Source organism: Euprymna scolopes, chromosome 7 (genome assembly GCF_053919585.1).
Source record: "Euprymna scolopes isolate OS-2025 chromosome 7, ASM5391958v1, whole genome shotgun sequence".
Classification (NCBI taxonomy): Eukaryota; Metazoa; Mollusca; class Cephalopoda; order Sepiida; family Sepiolidae; genus Euprymna; species Euprymna scolopes.
This window is the reverse complement of record NC_136488.1, coordinates 26,908,030-26,914,155: the sequence shown is the minus strand read 5'-3', so window position 1 is coordinate 26,914,155 and position 6,126 is coordinate 26,908,030. Positions and strand designations below refer to the sequence as shown.

Genomic DNA, 6,126 nt, shown 5'->3' with positions numbered 1-6,126 from the left:
TAAGAACCTGAATTTCAAACAATTCCATCTTTTATCTCACTGCATAGATTTCGCGTGGCGAATTTAATGATAGTTTAGAAGAAACTACTGTAGTTTTGATAGAACTAAATAAGTTCATTTAGTCTTGTAAATTTCCATGTATTTTTAACGGGTTTCATTCTTTTTTATAAGCCATATATATATATATATATATATATATATATATATATATATATATATATATATATATACATCGTTCTTTCATTCTTCCATAAACAAAAATTTCTGTAAAGCCTGAGGAGGCTACAAGACGGTCAAAAACGGTCGAGTAGCTGAAACAATAATGTAATTAAACAGAAAAAACGGTAATAAAATAATGAAACGCATATTTGCTCTACAACAGTATTGAGCACTTTCTTCAGGTTTTTATTAATTACCACTCCTAATATATATATATATATATATATATATATATATATATATATATATATATAAAATAAAATTTCACCGTCATTGGATAATTTACCTTTCACCAGACTATCCATTCATGTGTAATCACCTTTTTCTTCACCATATTCCCTCTGCTTCACTTTTTGTTATCAAGTAAGATCTTTGACTTACTTGCAGTTTCATCAAATACTTTTGTATGCAAAATCCAATCCCGCATTTTGCTAATTCCTACCCTCTGATGAGAAGGAAAGTATTTCTTCGAAACTCTGCGGATTAAGGACTATCCACTTATTAAGTGTTTCCTTTTCGGATGAAATATGTTTTTAACTCTTTTTTTCAAAGTGTTTTTAACACGTTTTATTAACTATTTTCTCTTATATATATATGTGTGTGTGTGTGTGTGTGTGTGTGTGTGTGTGTGTGTTGCCTACATAACTCCCACAGTTAAGCAACGATGACGCTAGCCAGTACCACATGGGTGAATATTTTGGGAATGCTAGACGCCGTATGTGTTGAAGACAACTCCTGCATTTAGTATCACGCTTGGTCGTCTTGACCCTGTCTTGTCATCAGGACCAAGTGTTTCTGGACGAGAGAGTGTGGTAGATGCAAAAGTACCCCACACTTTAAACTAAGTCAAGCGCAAGTCACAGCAAAAAGGAAAAGAGGGAGGTAACAACTGTTTGTAAAATACGAACAACTGTTAGTAGGCCTTATGGTCTACCATAGGTGAGGCAATATCACGTAACAACAAATTGCAGAAAGAAATTATCCTATTTTTAGCAAAATGCGCAGTTATTTATCGATTTTTTTTCTTTTTAGTATCGATGCTTCAAAGCATTTCCTATTTAATGGTATACAAGCAATATTGGGCTCATTAAAAGAAAATTATTAATTTATTTTTCAAAGATTTAAAAGTAGTGTTTTTCATAAAAATAATGAAAATATATAATTTTTTTTTTTTTGCTAATCTGAAAGATAATAATTATTATTGACATATTCAATGAATTTCACATTTCAAAACACGAAAGTTGAACAAAACACATTCCAAATTCGGATTTTCAACCTTAAAATCTGATACGTGCACAGTTTTTGTTTTTTGCTTGTTTGTTTTACCTATAATCCTCACACTCCCCACAATACAATATATTTTGTTCAGTTCCGGCTGATTATTGTTAGCATATTTGTAACCAAAAATAAAGGGAGGTTTATAGACAAAATATATAAATATCGATTATAAAAAAAAGTATATCATTATAAAATTCATTCTTCACTTAATGATCAGTGAAAATTTTGTATTGATTAGATAATTACTTGATTTTTTGTAGATTTTCAAAGAAAGACTCCATCAAAAAATACTTACTCCCTCCTTCCATTTTGGTCGTGCCTACTTTATACCTAATATCAAGTCTGTAGATAAAATATTCGTTGAGTATATAGGTTGAAAAGTATCATCACACAAACACACGCATTCTCACTTGTATAGATATACAGTGAAACCATTTTCGGGTTATTTAATGTCGAATCCAGTGATTTTGAAAAAAAGTAGTTATGCTTCAAATTTTTTTATATCTTCAAATATTCATTCATGGAATAAAAATATGAAACGCTTCACAAATTTGTGTATCATCCTTGCGTAGGAGCCATGCTAATCTTCTGTATCGCTTCAATTTTAGTATATGTACTTTCTAGGCGAGCACCTTCTTCCCCTGGGTCAATCAGTTAGCACACTGTACTTAAAGGCATGGGTAGTGAGTTTGAACCTCATCCAGAAAATAATTATTCTTTTTCTGTAATCTATAAAAAAATTAGGACTCCGGGCAACAACAGCTAACCCTGCTCGTACCATATAAACATCAAGCTTGCAATAAATCACAAAGTAGAAAACATAAAAAGTAATCATGCAGCCAATCTGAACATCTTTGGCCACTTCATATAACAGACATATTTGTAATTAATGTTTTACCTTTCCATTAGGTTTCCTTCTTCTGTAATTTCCAGCTGGTTATAAATGGGAGGTTGTTGAGGAATATTTAGCGTTGACTGATAAACGATGCTATTACTTTGTTGCAATAATTACCTTTAATGTTGTTGTAGTAGTAGTAGTAGTAGTAGTAGTAGTAGTCGTCTACTAATACTAAACTTTTTAACTTGTCAGTCATGCCAAATTGATGGTTGAATATGATAAATTTGTGCTAATTTTTTTGCAATAAATACTAATCCCTATTAATTTATAACTATCCATCGAATGGATACGATAATACTTACGTCACTGCACCTTATTATAACGAAGGTCTATACAAAATTTAAGCCAGATCGGCCCAGTAGTCTACAAGTAAACTTCTAGAATAAATGTATTATGTAATCTATACAAATTCTTAACTACATATCGAACAGATATCATAATACTTTGTTCGTTGCACGTTATCATAACAAAAGTCCATACAAAATTTCAGCCAGATCGGCCCTGTAGTTCTTGAAAAAAAAGTGAAACGGGCTGACATACTAAAAGAAATATGAATAATAATTATCAAGTCTTTGTATGATTTGGACTACTGTTCTCATCTTGAATGATATTTTTATTTTGGTTGATATAACCTCCAACCTTCCTAAGGTACGTCTTGACAAACTTTGGAATCTGTATTAAAGTTCAAATTAGCCCATTTTTTTTTAATCTGTAGAAGTAGCTTGTTCTCGTTTCGTAAGCCATGACTGGGCAGAAGTTTTAAGTAATTTTTAATTGCATTTTAGTATTGCCCTTTATAAAGGTGGAACCTTTAACCTCTAGAAAACTGTCACTCATAACTGATTTTTTTTTTAAATTCAATTTTCACCCAAAACAAGGCACAGTGCCACTTTGAAGTAGGGAGCTACTATCGGGGACATAAGTTGCAGGGATATTATGAACTTCTGCATGTCAGTACAGTTGGGAAAGCAAAATCCCGGAAGGGAGTCCCAAAGTCTATCAGTTCTGGAGAAGAAACTATTGGAGTAGAAGGCTTTCTTACACCTAGGGAACTCTATTGTGCAGAGGTGGGATTTAGCTGCTTGTCGGGTTTGTCAGGGGGTATTTACGTTGAGGGGTACAAGAGCTTGTAGTTCGTCAGAGCATTTACCATTCAAGTACTTGTAGAACAGGCAGAGGGATGCTACATTTCGTCGATGACAGTTCCGGACCTATCAGGTTCTCTTTTAAACTCTGTCCAGAAATGAGAGACAAGTAGCAGATGCACCAGCCCAAATGTGACAACAGTATTCCATACATGAGCGAATGGTGGCCTTTCATACTTTCAGGCGTAGGTAGCTTTCTAGCACGGTAGAGAGAGCCCACCTTCTTTGCAACAGCCTTGGTAATGCTCTCAATGTATTTATTCCAGTTCATGTTCCCTGTGAACGTTAGGCAGAGGAGCTTAAAGGAAGTACTTTCAGGTAACGTGCTTTTGGCCATTGCTATTGGTGGTAGAGAAGGTTTCTTGTAATTATTGAAGAAAACAAGCTTATTTTTGGCAGCATTGAATGTGACTAGTGGTGGGACGATTAATCGGAATCGGAATCGTTAATCGTAAGAATCGTGTATTTTGGGAGGTATCGGAATCGGAATCGCATCGTTAAAAAATACCTTAATTTTCCGATTCCTTCATTACGATTCTTTTAGTCTGATGTTGAAAAAAAGAAAAAGATTTCCTGATATTTCTAACCACAAGAGAGAAATGTAGCATGTTATAAAAAGAAACCAAAGAAATTCATTATTAACAGGGCAATGCTTAGTGCCCCCTCCCTTACAAGGTTCATTCATTCAGATCTTTTGTAATCAAAACTACAAAAGAGTTAACTTGAAAAGAAGTATGCAGGGCTCTACATTGCGAGTAAAAATAAAAAATAAAAACCGCCTATCTTTTTGGCGACTGTTTTTTTTTTTACTAACAAATCTTCTAATAGTGAATGAAAATGCTTTTTCAACTTATATAACTTAGCAAAGTCAAATTATTTAAACAATAAAAGGTTTAATAGCACAATATACTTTTTTTTTTCTTTTTTTAAAAGAACGCTTTTGAAAGAAATATCTTTAAAATGAAATTGATCACATATTATTTCGCAAAATTTTGACAGTAGTCGGCTTCTTTTGAAGTTTCAAAAAGAATATCATTGGAATAACATTAGAACTACACATGCTAAGTGGTGGTTTGCGATTAAGGTCTTCAGAAAATGAAAAAACAAAAACAATTATTTTGCTATCTCTTAAATACAGCTTTATATTTAAATTAAGCTACTACTGGGGAAGTCAATTTTCAAATATTTTTTTTAATTTACATTCTATTAAAATATTCAGCTCATGAAGCAATTGGATATATTTTTTGGAACTTCTTTGCATTCCCCCCCCCCCAAAAAAAAAAAAAAAATTGGTTTTAATTTAGATTAGATAACATTTTTGGTATTATTTTACTTTAGGGCTCGTCTCACGTTCGTATAGAAAAATATATTTTTTAAAGTAGATTTAGGTGTGCTGAAAACGCCACCCTATTCTCGAGTAACTCTTTATAAAATACCTATTTCGAATTTTCTTTTAATCCCGAAAAAATAAAAAAACTTATTCTAAAAAAAACATGGGGCCTATGTTTTTTGTACCCCCCCCCTCCAAAAAAAAACACTATGAACTTTATAAACAAACAAAAACACATGTTAGATGCTTCCTTCCATATTTTAAAAACTATTTGCCAGCCCCAATTTTGAATGCAATATTTGTTTATAACACACCCGAAATTATATGAAAATTAAGATTTTAAAGGCAAGTCCTGTGGTAGTGTATTATCGACATTTACAAAAAAAAAAAACAATTGCCTTTCCAAAATTATCCGCAGTTTTAAAAAATTAATTTCCATCTAATTTTAAATTGTCCGCGAAAGATTACTACGCTTATGTCACTTTAATACGAGTGTGGGTGCACATATGGCACACGAATAGCCTTAGTGTGCACTCGAGCATACCTTAACGAAAGCTGTAAAATGGCCGAAAATAGTCTGAGGGTTCAGGGGCTCATACCGACTAGCGTAGCTAGGTGGGCGGTCAGCCCGGGTGACAGCCATAGAGGATTGACAATCCCCCCCTACAAAAAAAAATGTTTTTCAGCCAAGCTTAGGTGCGAAAATAGTCGGAAATAGAATTTATTTATTATATATTATGGCATTTTTAAGTTTTAATTTAAAATCTTTTTTTAGAATATTATAAACTCTTAAAAAAAATTAGTCATTGCAAAATCTTTTGCCGATTTTTATTGAAAACTTTTGTACTTTTGAAATCATTTGATGACATTTCATTTTTTTAACTGTAGAAAAATGAGAAAGAAACGATATATATATATATATATATATATATATATATATATATATATATATATATATATATCCGGGGTCACCTAGCCAGCATTGGCAAGCCAATGATAAAAAAGTGTGAAAAAATTTAACAATTTCAAAGTGTTAGCAACAAGTAAAGTGGACATTAAAGGGATTAGTGAATTCAAAAGTTTTCACACCTTTATGCAAAAACACGTATTGGCGTCATGTGTCTGTACGGAGCAATAAATATAAAGCCATAAATCCCAAACTAAAGATAGAAATTATTTCTGCTAATTGGTATCTTTCATATCGTTTAACAATTTAGTTTTCACGTTTCTCAGCTACTGACAAGACACACAAAAGA

The 6,126-nt window shown here is 32.3% G+C and overlaps 1 non-coding gene across 1 annotated transcript; it reads right to left on the bottom strand.

The window, feature by feature from the left end:
- Positions 1 to 2,024: 2,024 nt before the first annotated feature.
- On the bottom strand, positions 2,025 to 2,129 carry LOC145280650 (U6 spliceosomal RNA). The gene has a single exon (XR_013868609.1). It is a non-coding gene; the product is annotated as a U6 spliceosomal RNA (small nuclear RNA).
- Between the last annotated feature and the right edge of the window lie 3,997 nt (positions 2,130 to 6,126).